Source organism: Octodon degus, unplaced genomic scaffold (assembly GCF_000260255.1).
Source record: "Octodon degus isolate 3935 unplaced genomic scaffold, OctDeg1.0 scaffold00078, whole genome shotgun sequence".
NCBI lineage: Eukaryota > Metazoa > Chordata > Mammalia > Rodentia > Octodontidae > Octodon > Octodon degus.
Genome location: NW_004524654.1, coordinates 2,882,783 through 2,907,182, shown reverse-complemented (window position 1 = coordinate 2,907,182; position 24,400 = coordinate 2,882,783). Strand labels below are relative to the sequence as shown.

At 39.8% G+C, this 24,400-nt stretch overlaps 1 pseudogene; it reads left to right on the top strand.

The window, feature by feature from the left end:
* Window positions 1-24,400, top strand: part of LOC101561284 — a 48,621-nt pseudogene that overhangs the window by 12,437 nt on the left and 11,784 nt on the right.

Genomic DNA, 24,400 nt, shown 5'->3' with positions numbered 1-24,400 from the left:
TTTTGGTTAGATTGAAAACTTTCAAAACTTTATTTCATATAAACAACTTCAACATATTTTTTGTATTTGCATACACAAAAAATAAAGTGCACCGTCCTCAGAATTTTTAGATGTATCTTAATTTAAAGAAAAGAGGTAGACATGGGAAAATATGTTTGTGTAAGGCAAAACTTACAGAGCCTTGTAAATCAAGAAATATTTTAAAGACATTAAAAGTGAATGAAATACTCCTTTTTGATAAGGGAAATTCTCAATTTTCTTTCTACTTTTAATGGTACTTAATCAACCCCTAAATCCATTATTATGTTATATGAAATAGCTATACATCAGATTATCTTGATTTCTTGATGGGAGTCAGACTTCTAATCTCACCACATTTCTTTAAAGACACCCTTGGGTGTGCATTTTTTTTCCTTTGAGACGTCCTAGCTTTACATTCTCCTTTCCTTTCATCACTGGGAATTGGTAAAATTGTTTTTCTTGCTACTGTTGAAAAAAAAGGTGGATATTCCTGGAGTAGAGGGCTGGAATATGGAGCCAAGAGAAGATGCATTATAAAATAATAGGACTCTTTCTGCCATGAGGGTTCTGTTATGGCCCAGCCCAGTGTAGCCAACATTCATGATAACAGATAAGCAACTTAATGTATTACTAGTTTCTCATGAACATGCCAGAGGGAGAGTAGACACAATGCAGAAGAAAGACTTCAAAAGCTGATTTTCTCAATGAGAAAACGACTTGAAGAGATAATTCACCAAGAAAGATAATTCACCAAGAATAGTTAGATAGCAAAGAATACGTAAAAAGGTGTTCAAATCATTGTTCAACAGAGAGATACAGATGGAAGCTTCCGTGACTCTGCACCCCTACCCAAGTGGCGAAAGGAAAAAATACTGTGCAATGCCAATGCGGATCCAGAACAACTGGATCTTCCATCCTTTGCTGGTATTTCAGATGACGCAGTCACTCTGAAAAAGTTTGTTTGTTTCTAATGCAGTGAAACATACACTTTCCATGTAAAAATAGTAACCGCACTTTTGTGTATTTCTCCTAAGGAATGAAAATGTGTCTTTAAACAAAAGCTGTACACAAATGCTCCGGCAACTTTCCATATCATAGCCAAAAGTTAATAAACAGAAAGCATCTGTGTGAAGGAATGTTACCCAGCAATACAGTAGAATAAATAATTGATATAAGCAACATCCTAGGTGCATGCCAAGAGCTTTATGCTGAATGGAAAATCACTCTCTGAGGGTTGTGTACTGTGCGATCCTATTTATATAACATTTTCAAAGTGACAAAATTTTGTGATCGAGACAAGATCAGGTTGGGACTGGATAAAGGGTATGAGTAATAAGGAGTAACTTGTGGGCGCTTCTTAATGATGCTCCACACCCTTTGTGCTACAACTGTTCTATGCCCTGATTGCAGTGGCCAACAAAGCTGTAAAAATCTATTGCCAAAGAGAATAGACTTCAAAGACACCTCCACATAAGCTTTTCCCAGAGGGCAGTCATTACTTGATTACTTGCATTTTGATCATGCATCTGTTTATTTTTTTGGCGGGGGGCACTTTTTGGACTTTTGTCTTTAGTATAGCCTTTGAGGGTAGAAAAGTAAGTGTTCCTGTACCCCATTTACTCAGTGAGTTTAACCATTACCTAAAGGGCCATGGTGTGGAGCAAGTGGAGAATTCACAGGCCCCTAGAGTTGTAGTTTTTGCTCTTCTCACAACATCACCTCTCGTTCAGGCCCCACGTAGGAATGGGGTGAGCCCTGCTCAGGAGGTCAACTGCCTCTGTTACAGGGTAATAATGCCATTAAGCTTCTCTTCTGGAGGGTTAACAACTGAAGTTTGCAGACCAAAAATTGGATAAAAAGAAGGGTTGCAAGGACAGCCAACACTTTGGCTCTAGCCTTTCAAGGTCAGTGAGGACTCAGGGCTCTTCATTAGTGATGGCAATGACCCAGAGATCCCCTAGAACTGGTTCTTTTAAACTGAGTCCTCACATTGTGATCAGAACCTGTGACTCGTGGGATTTTACCTTCTGAACGTCGGTAGATTCTATTGCTTTTTGTTTACAAAAACCATCACTCCTTTCTCAAGGTGAGCATTCAACACCTTTCTAGACTGGGACTTCCAGTGTACTGTGTCTTGATAGCTTCCATATATGTGATTTTTTCACCCCCCCCATGATATTCCTGCCATATCTACCTTAATGTTCAAACAAAAGACCATCAGCAGGTCAGGGGGCCCCCAATAAAGGGTGCTTTCTCTTTGTCTATTTAAAGTGCCCTTGCTATTTAAGAAATTATGGTCTATTAATAACAGATGCTTGGAATCTTATTTCTGTAATATACTGTAATTAACAATGCAAATGTGAAATAAAAATCTCATTATTTATCAGGTAGGCACCAGCAGATGATTATGCACTTAGAGGTACAAAATGCATAATGAAAATGCACAGTGCTAATTGTTCCAAAAGGGCCCCTTCTCCTGGGCCACAGACAGAATTTTTAAAGTTAAATATAAAGATTGCCTGCTTCTCTCATTTTCTCTAGTCTAGTGCTATACATAATATTTCTTCTCAATTTGTCCTGGCTCAACTTAAATAATTTAAATTTTATAGCATCTTGTTTTAACTCAAGGCCAACTGAGAAAAAAAAGTGTTAGAAAGCCCATACAAATGATACATTTTGAGCTTTCCCAAATACTCATATAACTCAGGAAAATTAGACAGACCAATTTTATTAACCATTTTTAAAAATTCTATTTGAAAGGAAAGCACTCTGGGATGAAGAGCTTGTATATCAAATTTCAGACCTAAATAAACTTTTATAGGCTAGCTGTAAAAATAGTCATTTACTATACAAACACTGCCAAATTTTTAACTATAACTCTGCCAATGGTAACTGTAATAATCCCACAATAATCATCATCATTACAATAAATCACCTGAGAGGCTCCTGCCCTCTCAAGATGCGCAAAAAACTCCCTGAAATGAGATGGGTCCCCACTGAGATCCTCAATCCACGGCCATGAGCCCCTTCTTCTTGGCATTATGAGGGCAAACTTTGGGAGTAAGTGAGCCAGGGAGACCACCTTGCCCCTATGCAATATGCTTTTTGCATACAAGATGGCCCCCTCAATTATCCCTTAACTGAATTATCTTTTGCTCTGCCCTGTTATATCATCAAGCTTGAACCCTGCAATAAGAATCCCAGTTCCGCTTCTCACCCAGGAAAGTGTGGTGTGTAAAGGAAGGGAGTGTCCCAGAGCCAGCTTAACTCAAACCAGAGCTCAATTCTCCTTCTGAGCAATGCTGGATTTCTCATTATCCTGAGTGGGATCCAGAACACACCAGTCTTAAAGGGCCAGTGCTTCAATGGGGCAGCTCTAGCCTTTCTACCTACAAATCTCCTAGTGCCTCAACATGAAGGTGGGGAGGGGATAGACAGGCAATCTAGTAGCAAAAATCATAAAAGTTCCTTCAGCTAGCCACATTTTTTTCTTGTGCCACAAGCCTACGGTTGTCAAACTGGTGCAACAATCTGACTCCAGGTAAATGGTGAATCCTTGGCAGGCCCATTGCCATTATAACGATGCATTAGAGAATATTGTATAAAAAGCTATCTCTACTTCTACAAGTGCATGAAACTTTAACAAATCTATTATAGACTTGTGGTTGTGTAGACATTCTAATGGCTGTTCCCATGAATAAGGAATATTATTAAGATACCCAATGTTCTATGTGCTATTAAGGTAATTTAAACTTCCCCAATGTGAGCCTTTTCTCTTCCTAAATAACTGGGAAATATTTGAGCTTTTGAGTTCCTTAGAGGATTTATTTTTCATGTTAAGAAATTGATTTTCAGGCATTAGAATGTGAATGCATGACATTTCTTTTTGATATTATCATACGTTTAACTCAGAAGAAATACCTATTTTCTTATATGTATTGTTAAGGAAATGTTTATTTCTTTAATCATCATGTTCTCCTGTGGAGTAATTTCTATGGGCACAGTTACTTTCTTACTTTCTGTCCATAATTTTCTCAGTATAGTGAGTTAGAGAGAAGCAAGGCAGCAACAATGTCCCAGCGCTTGCTGGTTCTCTCCGGAGGTATCTTCATGTCAAGGTGCCTCTCTCCACTTCCTCATGCCCCAGGGTGCCCCAGCAAGGTGGAACATGGGACCCAGGGAGCACGACCCTAGTACAGAAGTAAAATGTTAGCAAGCCAAATTCTCTGTGGACCTAAGCCTCATTCCCAAAATGGATGCTCTGATTTCCACCTATCTGATTTATACACACCACCTGTTTCAAGTGGTACTAAATTGGAGCCAGACCACAAAAAGGCAGAATTATTTTTTACCTGTCCTAATTGTAACATATATCAGGCTCTATGCAAGTTGCTGACTGAAAGAAATCCTGCTTTGTCCCTATTTGCAGGAAGTAAATATTTAAAAAGAAGTTTTATGGTACAGTATTTGAGTTCCTGGTTCTTAAAAAGAAATAATACAAAACTCTCTAATAATTTACAAATCCAGACATTTTATAGGCTAAGGAAGTGTGGTCAAGAGCTAGCAGGCCCAAATGCTTAATACATTTGATGACAGCCTTGTGGGCTTCTCTTTCCTTTTTATAAAAGACCTATCTATTTATTATCTGTCTTTCATTTTTGCTTTTTATTCATATATGAGAAACCATGCAATATTTAAACTTATGTGTCTAATTTATTTCATTTAACATTGTGAGCCCTCACTAGACACTGAATCCTCTGGTGTTTTGACTTCAGACTTTACAGCCTCCAGAACGATGACCAGTAGGTCTCTGTTGCTTATAAATTACCCAGCCTAGGGCAATTTGTTACAGCAGCATCTGTAGACTAAGACAACTAGGATACATCTCATATTTGAGTCTATAAGGGAAGCTGTAGATATGTATAGACCATGCAGAACCTCTCAGGAAAATAGTCATGCCACTACAGAAATAGTAGCTTGCTTTTAAAGAGTCTTTGGAAAAGAATGGATACTAGATTTGTGAAACAGCACAAAGTAAGATGTGGAGCCAATTCTTTGTTCAGAAAAGAAGAATTTCAAGATGGTGGAAGGAGAGCATTAATAAGTGTGGGACCCTGCATGACTGGACAGTTTGGGTCAGTCCAGGTTCCAGAGCCTTCTGTGGGGTGAGCCACAAAGGGAACTGAGAAGGGTCTCTCTTTTGTCCCAAGGATCCTAGAGCACTGTATGAAGTGTTTTTTTAAAAATTTAATTTAATTTGATATAGGGCCTCACTGATCCTCTTGCTTGCAGCTTCCTCAGTGCTGGGATTGCAGGTGTACACCACCATGCCTGGGGTGGGTATGGCATGTAGTGCTGGGTATTGAACCAGGGTCTCTGCACTTACCTAAGCAGGCACTTCATCTGCTGAGCTTCTCGCCATCTCATGAACAATTTTTAAGGTTGAAAAAAGATCTAAATTCACAATCACCTATCACCTTTTCCTTTTAGCATTTTTGGCAGTTAGCCACTGATAGCATGAACATTATCTTTGGGCTCACACAGGTGGGAAAGCTGAAATAGGCAGAGATTCAGTAATATCCCCGGTGGTAGCTCCTCTGGCCACAGGTAGTAGATAACAAAATTCCCAGTTGCCATGAATGCTCAGCTGCTGTCCTTCTATTTAGGAATTCCTGCCAATTAAGCACATGAATAAATGTTCTCCAGGCCAGGGAGCTCTGCTTCATCCCTGACACTGGTCTTTAACTGGAAACTATATTATCTCATGGTGATAATATCAAAAGAAAACCTAGGCATGGAGCTGGACGACTTTCCTTTACACAGTGAGATGCCTCTGTGACCCTGCTAACTATTTTTTGTTGCACCCTGAACTTCACATTATCATTGCACAGTAAGAAAACTTCACTTCCAGATGTGCTCTGGAGATTCCAGTCAGAAATTGCACTTGTAATTTCACTCTGCTTGAGATATTTTTGTTTCTCTGACTTTTTTTTTTGCTTCCTTTTCCACACATACATGCGCGTGCACACACACATTCTGGCTTCACTCAAAACAAATGGTTAAGCATAAAAAGTTATTTTGCATTTCGCCAGCTGTTTTTAACCTCCTTGTTTAAACTACTTACAAGTCTCAAAAATGAGGAAAGCATGAATGTAGGAGTCGTGCTAACCTTGTTGACTTTAAATGTCCATTTCCATGGCAATAACAACAGTTCTCCTGATTCAAGTGCAATCATGAAGTTTTCTGTGGGTGCAGGCGTATGCGCTTTAGTGGTACAAGTACACAAGCACCAACCAAAGACTATCACGGAAGAACAACACCCGGCACTGTCATCCACCAGCTCATCACTGACTGCACGTGAATATTAGCTACGGCTGCTTGCACATCCCTTGTGTTCTATTTTTCTGTATGTTAGAAATTTTTCCTAATAAAATGCAATTTTAAAAAACAAAGCAGAGGGCTGGTGAGATGGCTCAGTGGTCTAAAGCACCTACTTAGAACAAGCTTAGCAAAGTAAGGGACTGTGGTTCAATCCCCCAGCACCACATGCCAGCCAGCCCCGCCCCCTGGTGGGCTGAGCTTGCCACACACACACACACACACACACACACACACACACACACATAAATAAATTAAAACTTTTTAAAAAAAAGCAGATCAAAGAAAGGTATCAGTTTTTCTTCTGAGTTTTATTTATTTTTTATTAATGTCATTGAGAAACAAATAGCAGTGAGACAGTTTCAAAACTGATTAGTAGGACAGTCTCAATAATTAATACATTGCAGATTGTTGTCTTCATAATGGTTATTTGTAGTACAAGATGCAGACATGATATCTTGTCCAAACACTTTTAGTACAAATCTTTCTTCTCATTGAATTAAGAGAAAGTAACTATACATCTATCCTAACTATTTTGTATATACAGATACAAAATGGTCCTTCATTTGTATCCCCTTTTTTGTTTAGTTTTGTCAGAGATGGGTATTACATTTCCATTTAAATATTGTAGGTGAGTGAATTTAGCAAAATAATCCTATATAATCCAGTAGCCTATAATAGTAGTGGGCTATCCATACAACTGGCAATGTCAGAAGTTGTTGATGGCAATCTCTCTTCAAAAAAGCAGAAGAGAAAAGCAGGACAGCATAAAACCTCTGGCCACCAGGGAGCCCAAAGACTGCATTCTTTCTTTTCCTTCCTTGTGAGCACGGAGTGCGGGATCTCATATCCAGTGACCACCAAGCACTGCTGGCCCACAGCTTCCCATCACATAGGTCAGTATTTTAAGGCAAGAAAAATTTCATTGAACTATATTCACAACTGGTAAGTACTCTCCTTAGTTCATCTTTCAGGGTCTGATCTAAATAAAATAGAAAAAAAATAACAAAGAGAAGAGAAGGGCCAATACTTTTTGAGCTGTTTTGCTCGCTGTGCTTTCAGAGAAGTACCTGGCCCTCACTATTGCAAGTTACTCTTATTTTCCCTGAATTTGAAACTTAAGAAATGCTGCATACTCATGGTCTGGCATATGTCTGCCTTGTAGCTGTGCAGCGAGCAGTTTGGGAATGAGCCATTTGTCCTAGGGCTCACATTCATGACAGCTTCCCACTTGGACTTTTTGATCTTCTCTTCAAATGAATATAAACATATGGCCATTGTATTTCTGTGTGCTTTACAATTATTAATTTGTTAAATATAAATATTTGGAATGCACCACAGTTTTTGAAATTTGTATCTTGGGCATATTTGCATTTTAATATGTCAAGCATCTTAGAAGAAAAATAAAACAACAAACAAAAAAAGAACAGCAGAAAGCAAGGACCTTGGACCTCTTTCTGTCTCTAAGAAGCCTGCTCAGAGAAAAGAGCTGATTTTCTTCATAAATAGAGGTCACTAACATTTGTTTCTCTTTGCCTCTACTGCTTCCTCCTGCTGTTTGTCATTTTTCTGATTTCTTAGGGTTATGGGTCTGTTTCCAAATAAGTAACAGGAAAATATATGATTATATCAGTGGTAAACATGTTATTTTAAAAAAGGAGAAGAAAAGAAAGAAAGAAAGAAAGAAAGAAAGAAAGAAAGAAAGAAAGAAAGAAAGAAAAAAAAAAACAAAATGACCTACTTTGGAAAACTGAGTGGTGTTAGGGAAAAAAATTAATTCCAGAGTAGAGTAAATGAGCCTTTTCTAGCTTCAACATTTCCCAAATGTGATGACAAAAGAAACATAAAAAGGAGAGTTGCACGTACCTGTACCTCATGTATGTTCTGTGACATGCATGTCCTCTCTGGTCTTCCTGGAGTCCATTTCTTCAGGGGCTGTCTTGCGTTTGCAGCCTGCATCTCACCTCCACTTTCTTCCTTTACCCACAAAATGGTTCTTTCACTTCCCAAGTCTCTTTTGTCCCCTGGCAGCATCTGAATGAATGCATTCTTTCTTATAAATCCAATTTCTAATTATCACAGATTAGTAGACAGAGAGCCAAGAAAGAATTAAGAATCTGTGTGTGACCACATAAGTCGCATTCCATTTTTGTTTAATTAAGTTTTCCTCCTCGTCCAAGAGCTGTAATCTCTCTGTTGATATATATCAATCTTGCTATGAAAAATGGCTAGAAGTTCAAGGGAGCTCCATTAGTTTCAAAGCTCTAGATACATTGCTTTGCAACTCCCTGAAAGGAATACAAATGACTTAGCTTCAATTCCAGGGGTCCCATTCCTGGAAGTGCTTCCTGGAATGTCCTCAAGTGGAGACGTCAACGAGCTGAGCTGTGGTTAAAACCAAGAAGGCAGCAAGAGCAATCCATAAAGCTGGTATCTTTTCTCTATCCAGATGCATGAGCTGTAAAGTTGTGATCCAACTAGAGGCATGCTAAACCTAGCCCTTTGTTTCTGGAGTGTGAACTTCAACTTCCAGTATTGGCCTTTGGAATCACACTGACATCAAAATCTGAAGAGATTCTTGGCACCTAACTGGTGCTTCTTGGGTGTTATATAATGATAAAATGATAAAACTTTTATAAGGATGAAATCAAAGGCCTATATAATGTTTTTGTATAGCTTTTATTGATTAAAAGAAATATTTTCTGTTGTCAACAGAAATATTTTCTGTTGTCAACATGTTTGAAATAAATTTGAGCATATAGTAATTATGTCCATATCAAAATTCTCCCTCAATTTTGACTAAATCTAAAATCAAGGATGAATTTGTATTAGTGCTATTGAGTTGAAAAAAAACAATGAAAATCACTCTCCACCACTGCTGAGTTTTGCTTCTCATTTTAGATTAGTGGTGGAGTGAGTTGATGTGGAAATGTTCCTTATTATCACAGTTTTATTGCCTACCTCAGTACATCTGTTCCAAAATTCATATAGAAATGGCCAGACACTTCAATAAACCAGTGTGTTTTGGAATTTTCATATAGTTCCCATTGCACTAAAGTCTGGTTGGGAAGCTGGTACTTTTAAATTTACAGTCACACAGACTGAGCAACATCTGGACAGCTTTGCTCTATCGCTGTTGCTGTTCCTTTAGATTTAGACTCAAGCTATGATGTGCATAAAAGGCCAACAAACCTTGTGTGTGGCAGGTGTGAGATCAGCCTGACAAAAACCTCATATTATGTTCAGTTCACATTGATAAAGCTTTTTACAAAGCACAGGGAGCACTTCTTCCGTCTTTTCCCAAAGAGTGTAGCTAAAAAAGGAAGAGAACAGAGCAAGGGGAAGAGGGCTTCTCTTTTTAGGAATTGGAAAGATAGAAATCGTTATCTGAATTAGTGTCCCTGAATTAATTATCTCTCATCACGTGCCTTGATGGTTTGCATATGACGAATGTGTGTGTGTGTGTGTGTGTGTGTGTGTGTGTGTTTCCATAAAAGTAATATCTAACATACAGAGAGAAATAATATCCAGGTTTCCCAACTATAAGACCCTCATTCCAGTTTGATCAACCTCCACACTACATTCTGGAATGTCCTTTTCAACTGTTTCAATCAGTGATAGATAAAGCAAGAGTGAAAGACAGAATGGAGAAATTAGGAGCAAAGAAAAAGCAAAGCTTTGTCGGTATATGTATGTGGGCAGATGTAACTATAACTAACTACTTACTGATGATAACTTCTTTCTTCCTGTGCATCTTTTTAACACTCATTGTAAAAGCTACTGAAATCTGCTCCTCCATGAAGCATTATTAAAAGTCCCATCAGAACAGCCTTGCATTGGTGCTCTGCTTTGGATTTGAGGTAGGCAAAATGCTCTTTTGCAAGAATAGGTTAGATCAATCTGAATTTTCAACCTGACCTTCCCCTCACCCCTAATAACTTCCTGGTTTCTTGGTCACAGAGTGATTTATGAGGAAGAACAAAGAATGATGTGTCTATCCCAGCAGAAGGGAAACTAAAAAACTTATTAAGGGAGGGGGCTGTGCAGATGGAAAGAGGGGAAGGGGCAAAGAGAAAATCCTAGTTGCAAAATGGAGTAACTCGGTTTCCTGGCTGCTGTAATTACCTCGTCACTGGAGAAATAAAATGTGGAAATCCATTTCATAAAAAAAATCAATGTTTTAAACAATTTGAAGAGCTCTCATAACTTTAAATCATGCTACAATGCCCATGTTCAGAGCTGATCACCATCAAATAGGAAGACTCCAATAATTTTCAATTGTTCTTCACTGGGAAGGCTCCAAGCCCCCTTCTCTTTCCAAATGGAAGTAATCTTAAAAGTATGAAGCACACCAATAATTTAAAAGAGCCCTTTCCCCACCCCTTGTGTTTTTATGGCCTATCTTTGCTTTTTTTCCCATATTTTCAGGCAATGATTTTTCCACCTTCTATTATTTTTTTTTACATTCACAATTGCCAATTAACCCTCAGTAACAATCAATTCTCTTGCATCTTTTTCTTAAATAAGCAAAGGTAACTTTTTCTGATTTATGGTAATGAAAGTATAGGACTTTAGCTAGGAATATCTTCTATGGTATTTTTATTTAGCACATACAAAAAGCAATGTAAAATTAATGAATAAAGATTTGATTATTTCTAACCTACAATACCATGAGGAATACAATTTTATATTGAATTTTGGTCTCCTTTACAAAGACTTTCCATAATTAAAATGCCTCAATTTCCTTCAAATTAGAAAAGCAAATTGTTACATATCATAAGTAGGCGCTTTCCTGTTTAATGACAGTCACTTGGATGATTTATGACACACATTATTTTATATCAAAGTACAATGAAATAGGCATTACCAAAGGTAATCTCTGTAATGTCTGGAAAGGGATCAGAAACCTCAGTGCAACCATGAATGCGGTATTTAAAATGCAAAACCCAAAGACATTATTATGGTTTTGATTTCTTACAGCACAGCTTTGCCTGATCAGTGATATTACCAGTGCTGCACAAAGGGTGTTTGTATACGAATGCTGCTAAGATAACAGACGGGAAAAATGAAATATAAAGTCAATTTTCATGCAGAAATTGTTATCAAAGGAATGATAAAGCAAAACTGTATAATCACAAGAAAAAAAAATTGACAAAGAACAATCTAAAACAGACCAAGCTATGTCTGATTCCGGCTTTTAAACCCTTGTCCTATTAAAATATGTCATGAAGTGTTAAGATAATACACAAACACATCCAACTAGAGCACTCTGTTGATTAGTATTTAGACACTGCCTTCCAAAACCTCTCTTTGCAAATAGAACTGAGCAGCAGCTTAAGTGTGCACATCAGGAATAGGGATGAGTTTTCATCAAGTTCAGACTCTTAACTGAAATGAAAAAGAAATAATTGGGAATAGAAACCCCTAAGTTGCTCAATGTACAATGAAATCAGCAGGCACTGAGGGGAGGGGAAGCGTGCACACGTGAGAGCTTGAGTCTGCATACACGCAGGCAACAAAATTAGCGTGCAAAACTGAAAAGTTACGAAGATGGGTAGCGTTGACACCCCCCCCCCCCGCAAGCTTTGTCTTTTAAGAATAAGAAATAAATATTGTCCACACCCAGCCTGTACGAAAGGGCTATTAGAAGACAGGCCTTCCCACTCGAATGTTGTTTGCCATGCAGTTTGTAAGCAGAAAGGTGGCTCTTTCCTATTCTTCTTAAGACATCTTTCTTGGGTCCTCAGAAATTAAACCAAGAACAGCAGGGAAGGGCTTTACCGTGTAATGATCTTGGCTCTAAGTTTTAATCAGTCATTAGGAAGATGAAGGCAGGTCCAGAAAGGGATGAGACAAAAGCCTTGGAAGAGAAATAAGGTTTTCTGTAAAGAGCCCAGGGAGATTATAGGCAAAACCCAGGACCTCTGAGAGGTTCTCCGCATAAAACAATTTGCAAGCCACTTCCTCATGTCCCTTGGGCAAATCTAAACCTAGTTGTTTGAAAGCTTGGGATTTAACTGGATTTCCTAAAAGATGTCATGTCTCAGGCTCAGGTATCTGTGACTGAGGAAAAAAAAAAAAAAAAGATAACGACAAGCAAAGAGAACAGATGTGGCTGATCCTGCGGTCTTTCAGCCACTTGGTGCATTAACACACATCTCCATCCTTAAGGGGCAATTCCAGGGAAGATAGGGGTAATTCCTCTATGGATTGGTGACTGATGAGGGTTTGCTCCCTAATGACAAGACTTAGCAGGTTAGTGACAAAAGTCAGAGAAGAAAACACAAAAAATAGGAGATGCCAGAAGGTCAAGGGTACATGCCTCCATAAATAGTGATCAGATCAAATTTACTCAAAAAGCAGACCTGCTAGAAATCATGAGTAAAGTCTTCTTCCTGGAAGATGGAAGACAGAATTAAATTCATCAATTCAACATGATCTGCATAGGCTTAGAGTCACAAGGAGATTCTAAATAGTAAGAAATAAAGGGCCGGCCAGATAGCTTAGCGGATTAAAGCGCCCACTTAGACAGATGCAGGGACCGGGGTTCGATCCCTAGAGTGCTATGCTGGCCCCGTCCCTGAGGCACAGTGGTGATTGAGACTGGGCATGGTGGTGCTTGCCTGTAATCCCAGCACTTGGGAGGCTGAATACTGGAAGATCACTATGAGTCCGATCTTTGTATTGAGACACGGTAGACCCTGTACTGAATACATTAAATATGGCAAAAGTATTGAAATATTGAAAACATATTGTGACAGAGAAAACTTTCATATTTTTTATACCTAGAGAAGCTGAAACTGTGAGTTCTTTCATGTTCCTTATTTGTGTTCCTTATTCTGTGTTTCCCATTTCAGTACTGGCAACATTCTTTCAGTCGCTGATAAGTCATTTTTCACTTTATCTCTATCTAATCAGAAATAAGGCCTTGTCCGTAGACTCCCAGTCACCTCACATCCACTTTGCTATTCCAACCCTGCTGTCTAGGTCCAGCCCTCTAATCTAGGTCCAACTCTTTTTGCTCTATCTCTAGAAAATTGTCTTTGCATTCCAGATCATACCCTGACCTCTAGCCTGTCTCCCACCCTCCCTCAGTTCAACATTTCCCATGTGAACAGAAGGAATTTTCCTGAAAGCTCGTCCTATTACATGCAGATTTAGTAGATTCAAGTCAGATCCAGGGAGTGCATATTTTATTAGTAATACTTCTTTGCTACATGAACACTCAAGCCCTATTATTTTCTTAATTGTATGACTTCTTTACATAAATTTTAGAATAAATTTATGCCTAAAAGTTTTCAAAAGTCCAGGCCAGTATGAGATCTTTGGCTCTGTAAGATGAAGTTGAAACTCCCTAGCCAGGCAAGAAGGGCCCTGAGTGGCCCAGATCCACTTTACTTCCACACTTCCCAGCATTCTTGTCACCTTGCAACTCCTCTACAGTGCAGTGTTATTTCGCACCTCTGTGCCTTCACTTTACTGTCCCCCCTCCCATACGTGACACCTCTCCTCCTTTGCTCTAAACCTTCTCCCTATGGAAGCTGTCCTGTCTCCTGGCCCCACCAGAATTAACCATTGTTTTCCTTCTGCTCTGCTCAGCTTTGCTCTTCAGGTCTGATGGCCCTCCTCACATTGCAGATACCGCTCTGAGACAGGCAGCACCCTGAGTGCGATTGTGATTCAATTATGATCCAGCAGTTAGAACTTAAGCGTAAAAGTTAGACTTGGACTGTAATAACTTTTAGTTAAGGTGGCCATTTAATTTATTATCTGATTTAATAGCTGAGGAAGGTGCTCTATTCATAATCAATCGGGACACAAATGCCTGGGATTGTACCGTGAGCAGCCATATGTCACATGATCAGGCTATTCTTTTAGCTGTATGTCCCTAAAAGCTGAGGAGATTCTTTGTAACCTGGAAATCTCCCCTCTGAAGGACTGGACATCCTTAGAGGGGATCAGGCCACACCCATCTGATTTAACAACAACCCCAAGGTCCATCACTTCAGAAAAGGCTGGCATAGCAAACAAAAAAGACAAGCCCACTTCATATATGTTGAAAATAACTTTCATCATACTGGCCCCACCCCCGGGGCATGCTGAGATGGAGATTAAGACAGGGCGTAGTGGTGTGTGCCTGTAATCCCAGCTCTTGGGAGGCTGTAGACAGATGGATCACTACGCGTCCAATCTACACAGTGAGACCCTGAACACTCTGTAGACCCTTCCCTAAAAAATAAAAAAAAAAAAATCATAAATATATTCTCTCCAGAATGGTCTGCATAGGTTCAATATCCTGAGGTTCTGCAGAATGCTAGAAGGATTCCATCTCCTCTGGAGGAACCAGAAAATGTAATCCTTACCTCCTCTCTTTGGTGTGGGTCTATGCTTTCTTGCTATTGAATGTCCAGAGATATGAGAGGCAATAAATATTTCTTAGCATTCACAGTAAGTCCTTATCTCTGGGTCAGGACCTAAGGAAACAGAACAAGATACTGAATCCATGTACGTAATCATGCTCCCTTGTGCTTACATATCCTTGATGACACAGATAGGTTTCCTTCTTTTCCCTATTAATGAAATTCTCCAAATAGTTCAATTCCAAATTTCCTTCTGAGGTGCATCTGTGTATCACCTAAGTCCTTTCTATTGTTCAAACATCTGGTAGGGTCATTCCTTAGCCTTCTCAATAGGATCTAAGTCAAAGCACAAGAAAGTAAGGGGAGTAGCTTGGTTCTCTGACACAGCGTGGGTAGGATAAGATGTACAATGCTGTCTACAATGGATTCAGAACCAAGTGTTGTCATGCATTCCTGTAATCCCAGAGCTCTGGGTAGTTGAGGATTACAAATCCTAAAGCAGGTTGCAAGTTCTAGTCTTTGCAATTTAGCAATGCTCTGCCTTAAAGTTTAAAAAAGCTTGGTGTCTTAGTTGCTTTTCCTGTTACTGGGACCAAATATTTGACACCCAAAGTTAAAGGAAGAGAGGTTTATCTCAACTCAGTTTCTAGAGGCTGGCTCTAGGGCAGGGCAGCATGGAAAAGGGACATTATAGAGGAAGTACAGCCCTGGGCAGAACAGGCAGGAGGAAGCAAGCAACGGGCTGCTTTTTCTTCCCCTTCTATTCCATCCAGACTACAGGCCTGATGGGTGGTGCCTTGCACACTCAGGGTGAGCCTTCCCACTCTCCACACCTACAACTATGCTAAACCAATCAGTGGATGATTTGGTACCACACATTCTTAATCCCAGTATCATACACTCTATATCCAGCCACCTTGGAAAAGCCCCATCTATGAGCCTGTGAGCCCTTGGGGGACGTCTACATACAAATCACAACAGTTGCAGGGATGTAGCTCAGAGAAAAGGCCCTGTTTCAATCCCCAATACCACACACAAACACCTCACACTCATAGGATTCATACATAGTCTTTAATTTGACGTAAATCCTGTTGCCCCACTTGACACTAAAGTAAAAGCAAATGAAAACTTCAAATTTTCATCTAAACAGTGTGCTGAACTATCACTGACTTTTTTTTTATTTTAATTTTTAGGGAAGGGTTTACAGGATATTCAGGATCTCACTACTAGATCAGACTCATAGTGATCCGCCTGTTTGCAGCCTCCCAGGAGCTGGAATCACAGGCATTCGCCACCACGCCCAGTCTCAATTGCGGTCTCAGTGCAGCACCTTGGGGGTGGGGCCAGCACAGCAAGCATGAGGATCAAACCCCCAGCCCCTGCACCTGCTTGAAGGTGCTTTAATCTGCTGAGCTATTTGGCTGGCCCTATCACTGACAATTTAGTTTACCTGTGTTTCAATTTGTCTTTCTCTCTCAAAGGTTTGAAAGAGACAACATATAATAATCTTGTGGCTAGTTCAACAAAAGATAGACTAATGTTTTTGCCAGGCCATTTTAATATTTTTTTATTTATTTGTTTGTGTGAAACTTTAGTTTTAGTGGCTACATCTCAAACTCTTGTTTTTGAGTCTCAAGGGCTAATCTCTATGGCACTGTACAAAATCACTTAAAAAACTCTTTTATGGCAGGCAGCAGGGACAGTGAGAGGATGGGTCACCAGCACCCAAGTACAGTTAGATGAAAGTAAGAAGCTCTGAAACTCCCAGAGCAGTGGGATGAGCATAGTGTACAGTAATATTATATATTTTACTACAACTAGAAGAAGCGAGCACAAAGTCTACAAACACAAAGTAATGATAAGGCCATAAAAACATTAATTGCCCTGATATATAAGTCTATGGTAATTTATCACATGTTTACATTGTATCCCATAAACAGGTAGAATTCAAATAAATAAGTAATAATGTCCTTGTAGAAATTTCAAGCACATAGGCTGCCAACCGTATATTCTAATGAACCCTCCTGTTTCCCTTCTTCCTTCAACAACTCTCATTCTTTCCTTCTTCTGCCATCTGTACTTACATTAATTTCTACTCTATGATTATTTTACAGTTTTGTGGGTATAATTTATATACACTGGAATGTGCACATCCTAATGACAGAATTTCTGCAAATTCGTATATCCATAGTATTGCTTTTAAAAAATACATAAATCAAAGACTGAAAGTTCCTTTATTGGGGCCCCATAAATAACTCTATGGTTCTCTGTCTGATCTTTCAATACCTTTCTTTTATATTGCTGTACCTCATCTTAATGGCCGTGTAGTGCTATCTTACATAAAAATATATTGATTAATTACTCACCTGCTATTATATAATTAGATTGCTGTCTACCTTTTGTTTTCACAAGCAGAAATGTGATAAATATTGTATACAAGTACCTTTAAGTATATTTGTCATGATTTCTATAAGGCTAAGTCCGGAAATGGCACTAGATCATTTCTATGATAAGCTATGAGGCCACTTTTCCCTCCAAGGAAATGTGCAAAGGATTCTTCTATGAAAGTCTTTTGCTTCTGCAAGTTTTGCGTCACAAGGTGTATCATAGCACCATATTCTCCATGCTGCGTTTATCTCTGAGCAAGTAAACAATCATTGTATGCTTTTGAAGCTCATGCTGTGATTACAAGGAATGAGAGAACCAAAGAAAAACCTAGTCTAAGGAAGATACAGAAGTTTCACCTTATGGGCCAGGACTGACAGATTGCCAGTATTACGTGGATTGTTGGGTTGAGAATAATCTAATGACACAATTAGGCTCAGATGTTAAGTGAGAGTTGATGAGCAATAACTGCCCAGATTTATGTGAGGAAAATTATAGTCAAGTATTGGTCATCTTCAGTGTAAAAAAATGAACCTTCAGTGTGAATAACACTTTTGTTACATACTTTTTTTTTAAATAATGAGAGAGTAGCAATCAATACCTCATTTCTTGGGTTTTTTGAAAATTACCCAGTGAAGGTTTTAGGGTAGAACCATCCTGTTCCTGAAGAGGGCACATATAGAAAACCAAACTTGACACATGAGTGAATCTTACCTCTTGTTCTATGTTTGAGTTTTATTCTTTTAATTAAAAATGAATCCATACTCTTTGGACATCCTGGTCACATTGGTGTTAGTAGAGTAAGAAATTGATCAATTCTGAGTTAGTTACATGTTAAAAGTTGAATAAGTCACTTGCCTTGAGGCAGCAGGTAACCCACTGTCTAGAGTTTTCTTGTTTTGTATTCCAGGCAACCACTAGCAGGGCTATTCAATAGTGCCTGAGAGACTGCGTCCAAGGAATGCTAGGAGAAAAGAGAGAAAAGCTTTGGTAACTACTCCAAGATCTCAGAATGGCTCTTTGCTCTTGGGATAGATGTTGTGCTCTAATAGTAAGTGCATTTCATTCTTAAAAAAAGGGATGATGAGACAAGCATGCTTGGACACTTGAGGAAATTAGCCCCAATCAAAAGCTCCAAGTCAAGAAACTGCTGCTTTAGGAAAGGGGATACAAGGTAACATGTCTTCTGCTAACCAACCATTGATTGCCATGTGATGTTTAAATAGAGTAATTTATTGTGTGTGCTAGCATAAGTTTGGTCTTCTGCTCGGGATACATATTCTTTCAATACAAGGTCTCACTATACAGCATGGACCATTAGTGATCCTCTTGTTTTCAGCCTCCCCAGCTCTAAGATTACAGGCATGTGCCATTATACCTGGCTTTGGGGCTGGCACATCATGCCTGGGGTTCCAGGGTAGGCACGGCATGAGGTACCGGGGATCGAACTTGGATCCTTTTGCTTGTCAGGCAGGGTCTTATGCCACTGAGCCATCTCCCCAGCCCTGGGAGATATTTTTCTACTAAATAGAGTAGGGCATCTAAATATTTGGTCTAAGCTCCAGAATTGATCCAGTCACCCCATGGCACACATCTTTTGATTTTCTAACCAGGGCATCAGAGCACATGTCACTTTAGGGGTTAACAGAAGCCAGTTCTCAGGGGGTCAGAGACAGGGCAATGGAAAATATGGACTAAAAGTACTAAGCCTCTTCCCTTTTAAATTCAGTTTGGAAATATACAGATTAGTCTGTATAAACTCTGCTAGAAAGTTTGAATGTATTAGTGCTTTCCAGGGATTTCTAAATTATTGCTCTTATACATTCATAATCTCCTAAATTAGGAGTCAGGAGAGAAAGTAAATGAACCTGACTCTTCTGCCTGAGAGTGGCCTTGACATTTTAAATGATTGTAAAGAAAAATAAAAAACATTATTTCACTCAGTTAAGATTACGTGAAATTTAAATTTCAGTGTCCAACAAAGTTTAATCAGAATACAGTCATGTGCAGTCATTTCCATTTTGGGGTTTTTTTATCATTTACATTTTGTTTATGGTTGTTTCTATCCTCCTGTGAGCTGTATTTCAATGGCTGTCACACAAAACCAAGAGGTTCTCAAGGCAAAATTATTTGTTAACTAGTTCTTTAGAGAAAAATTTCACTAGCTCTCGTTCTAGCGCCCCTGGCTTAAAGCGCAGCTGTGATGGCCCCAAGGTCGGGCTGGATTTGGAATGTCATATCCAGAACTCCTCATTGGAACAGTTCTCCCTGGGCTCACAAATGCTAATCCCTGTAGTCCTTTGTCTGCTGCATGATTCCAGAAATGCCGTGATACACGTCCTTATTCCCTCGTAACCTTAATGTGTCTTTCTATCAGGCACCGAATATTTCATGGGATTCAAATAGCATTAGAATCATATACATAAAAGATTTTAGTATAATAATATTAAAAGTGCGCATGTAGTTTTACTTTCCTATCACATTAACACTAAGCTACAGGAAGGTGATATTAAAACAAATGTGACAACATGATGCCAGTGTAAGCTGCAAAGCCGCTCGTCTCACTGCAAGTTACCATCGCCTCGCAGCAGACTCCAAGGAACGGTGTGACTAAGCTTGCTCAGTATTTTCCAGCCTCGGTTGCAGTCTCAGTGACAAACCAGGATCACTTGCCCTGGTAAGGTTTGTACCAGGCTTCAACAGGTTTAGCCCTCCAGTTGTGGTGTCAAATGTTTTCAGAAAACCTGAGGCATTCCAGGAAAAAGAAAATCTGTGACTCAACTGGGGAACCTGCCTTTGGTCTTGGTTGTAATCATTTTATTTCTGAAACCTTAAATACAAGAGTATCTCACACAACGACCACACACACTTGTTCTTGTATTTGTCACCAGTCTTCTTGGAAGTCCCAGATTTCGGTTTCACCTCTCCTTCAGAGCTCTGGCCTGACCCCTTCTCCACCTCTTCCAAAGCTGAGAGCTTCCTTTTTCCCCATTTCTGTCCCTTTAAAACATAAGTCAGTCCATCCCTCTCCCCTAGTCACTCTAGATTTCCATGTCCTCCTGCTTTTCCATCAGACCTAGTCAGTACCTCCATTTCTTGGTTTCTCTGCTCCACAGACTGGGAACTGCACCCCAGCTCGAGTACTGCAATCGCCTCATGAATTGGCACCGCCCTACACCAGTGTCTTTCAAATTCAACTGGGCATCTGTGGCCCCACAATTCTTTAAGTTCAATCGTTTTCTTAGTCCATGCAGTTATTTTTTTCTCTCATTCCCCATCTCTTCCCAAGCCAATCATAGCAGAGACTTTCTTCCAACTTTCAGCAAAGGGTCCTTGTTACTAAAACACTGAGAAAATCAGCTGCTCAGATACAAACCGCTCAACTTGCCGGATCCTTAACTGCTAACTCCTCTTTGCTCTCATCCATTTTTACCTCTTTTCCTGCTGTTTCCATGGAAGCACTGATCCTCACGCTGTCCAAGGCTAATCCATCCATCTGTGCCAGGACCTTGCATTCTCTTGCCTCCTCACAAAGTGCCTGGGTACCCTTGGCCTCTTTTTCCTGTATCACTAACTTCTCTTTTCTAACTCAGTTCATCATTACACCAATTCTGTTCCGCATTTAACATACAAGTAAATGATCTTTATTTGATCTCCTATTCTCTTCACCTTTCTTTCTTGTACAGAAGGATCACATTATCTTTTTTTTTTTTTTACTTTATGTCCCCCTTCCTACTTTAACCTATATCATCTTTCTTTTGTTCTTGTTATTTTAGCTTTGATCTCTAATAAGTCTTCAGTATCTTTCAAATTCACATAATTTTGAAAAATATGCCAACTTTCTGTTGGCATATTTCATGGATGCTGTTATGTCTTTCACTCGTACCAACTTTATTCTTCTCTACCTGATACTGCCAGAACACTTTGTTCACCTTGAGATTTCTTCCCCCCTGGTGCCGAAAGCCTTGGTCACATGCAATCCCCTGGGTCTCTTCCATCTCTCTATCTATCCTGTCTTTGACTCATGGGGGAATTCATTCGGCTTGCTCCCGGTGTGTGTTGATGTTCCCCAACTATAAACTTGGCACTCCCTGTCACCACTTATATTCACCTGAATGACTTCCACTGAAGTCTTTCTCTCAACTAACACATTCAGAGTATAGATTTTTAAATGTCTTCTCAGATTCTTTGCTTCTTTGTGATTCTTCATACTCCATAATCACATAGTCAGACACACTAGGACATCTTCACATGGATTTCCACTTACTGCCTCATGCTCAGCAAGGGCAAAGGCAATCCTCTCAGTTCCTAGCTTCCAAATGGTTTCCTGGTTTATCTATCCCAACATTCATATCAGAAGCTTGTAAAGATTCCAGGTGCTTCCTTATAACCCACACTGAACTACAAGGCCCTGAATGTTCTCCGTGTCTGTGTTTTTCTGTTTATTTCAACCACTATTACTTGGTTCAGGCTCTGATTAGCTGACAGCAGAGGCTTCTTTCCTGGACCCTTTTTCTTATCCTGTTTACCCTTCAGATTTACCCTTAGCATGGTTACTTGAGTGATCTTACAGAACTGATGACATTAGATCAGATATCCCTCACCTGTTTAAACCCTGCATTCACCTCCAGCAATGTTCAGGAGGATTAAAACTTGCACAATTGGCCTCTGCCTGGTTCCCGGTGTCATCCTCTGCCTTGCCTGCTCCTACAGTGCATCTATCTGCTGAACTGTCTGTTACTATTGTGTAGTTTCTTTCTTTTTTTTTTTTTACTTCAAGGACCTGAGCGTTGCTCCAGTTACTTCTAAAAAAAAATAGGACTTTAGAGGAGTTTAGTAAGAGTTGTTTATGTATGGAGATGAGCTAGATATAGAAAGTTTCCACTAGGATTTGGGGATATGTGTGTGTGTGTGTGTGTGTGTGTGTGCATGTGCACATGTGTGTGCATGTGTGTACACATGGGCACACACAAGCATGTGCATAAATTTACGTGTACACCCTATTCTCCACTCGCAACCAGTTGACTTCTCCAAACTTCATAACTTCATTTCTCACTAGGGACCGTGCCCCTCCTCTGAGTTATTATAATTATCTTTATTCTCAGCCTCTTGGTTAATGGCCCAGAACTTTGGCTGCCCATTTCATAAGTTTATTCTGATGGCCCAATTTGTCTCTTTGAATCTAGGTCATGTGGTTATAGAATATCAGCTGCTTGGCAGATGTCCCACCTAAGACAATGTCACTTGTTTGATCACCTATGGCCAGAAGACCTCATTCATATGAAGAAACTTATTGCCCTTCAATATTAATTATAATAGCTAATACTTACATAACTTACATCCTAGGCATTGTTCATAAATTTTTGTATGCATTCATGCTAATGTTATCTTAAAAGCAACCTAAGAAGTAGATTCTTTTTTCTTAATTACATTTTTTCCATCACTTTACAGATGGAAAAAAATCAGAGAGAAGCAAATGCACTGCTTAAGACATTTCAGCCAGTGCCAGGCAGCATTCAGCCTAAAGCAACCTGTGCTCTTTGGTATGGATTCCATACTGTGGGAGGTCACACAGTACCTGCTCACTGATCAGTCTTGGAAAGCAGATCAAAGTAACTGGCAGAAATGGATTGAAAAATATAGATAGAATAGGTCTAAACTGCCTGCATATACTGATTCCAATACATTAAGAAATGTAATTAAGAAAATCTTAGAGGGGCCGGGGAGATGGCTCAGTGGAATATGCGCTTCCCTGGCAAGCGCAAGGGCCTGAGTTCAATCCCCGGTTCCACCAAAAAAAGAAATCTTGGATCAGTTCTGAGGGGAGTCAATCCACAGGAACTGTGTGACCTGACCTTATCTTGAAGCTGGGGGCTTTGTAGATGTGAAGGACAGAGGAAGATTACACTTGGATGTTCATGATATTAAGCCATCACAGAAAATGAAAAATACTGACTTGCCCCAGGAATGGCCAGATTCTCAGCTCTGACAATAGGAATACACAACAATACCTGGGCTTCTGAGCCACCTAACAACCATGTCCTGGCAGTGTGATGGTGTAAGGTCACAACTGCTCTGTAAAGGAGGAGCGCAGGATCAACTGAGACCTGAAATCTGTGACAAATCCTAGCAGAAGCAGCAGGGAAACTCCTTCTAGCTGCGATGGGCCACTGAAGAGCATTCCTTGCTGAGGTCATAGGGGGTTTCCAGTATCAATTTTTGGAGGCATGTGAGGCACTTCATGTTTGTCAACCAAATCCATAAACCAAGTTGGAAGCTGAGACAAGAAAAACATTGAAAACAGCATGCAAGGCATTTTCTCTGTCTCTGGAAAGTTGAAAGGGAGCCAGAGACAAAGCATCTTCAGGTGCAGTACAAACTCATAGAAGCTTAACTTTAACTTGGTCTTTCCAGAAACACATTCAATTACCTGGTAGTTACAGTAGGCATTTAATAGCCAACGCTCCCTAGCAAAACTCAGCAAATGACTATTCATTCTTTTCCAGGGTTTATGGTTAAATGGGAAACATTAACCTGGAAGACCCGGCTTCCACTTTGGACCATGTCTCAGTTACTCTTCTCTCATTGCTGGGACAATAACCCACAACCAAAATGAAGAAAGGAAAGGTTTGTTTAGCTCAGTTAGTGGAGGTTTCAGTCCATACTCGGCTGGCTCCAAAGCAGAGTGGCAGAGGGCAACAGTTCATGGTGGCAGAAAACAGCAAAACAGCAAGAGCAAAGGGAGGAGCAGCAGCTAGCAAGCCTCTCTCCTCTCCTTACACTGTATTCAGGCATCCACCCCAGGGCAGTTGTAGCACTCACACCCATAATCCCAGCATTGGATCATGAATTAATCTAACTCTGGAAGCCTGTCCCTATGTTTGTATGAGGCTTTGGGGTGGGGGGGGGCGAGGGAAATGGACACAAACCATAACAGACCGCACTATGAAAAATAAAGCTTCCCATTTGCCCGATCTATAGGAGTAGAGACCCCCTTCAGCATTTTGCCTCTGGAATCCATTCAGGTGGTGACAGTGCTCAAACATGGAATGCAAAATCTACTTAGGAGAGAAGTCCTCTTAATGACGGCTCCTATACTAATTATCATGTACCCTAATCAACTGGGCTTGTGACTGCTTTCTTTTCTATAACTTTTCAGAATCCATTCCCTAGCAGATGCTGTCAGAGCTCTTTAAAGTCCAAACCAGCTGACACCTATTATGTCTTTATTCAGAAAATGATCCTCAAAGAAAAAA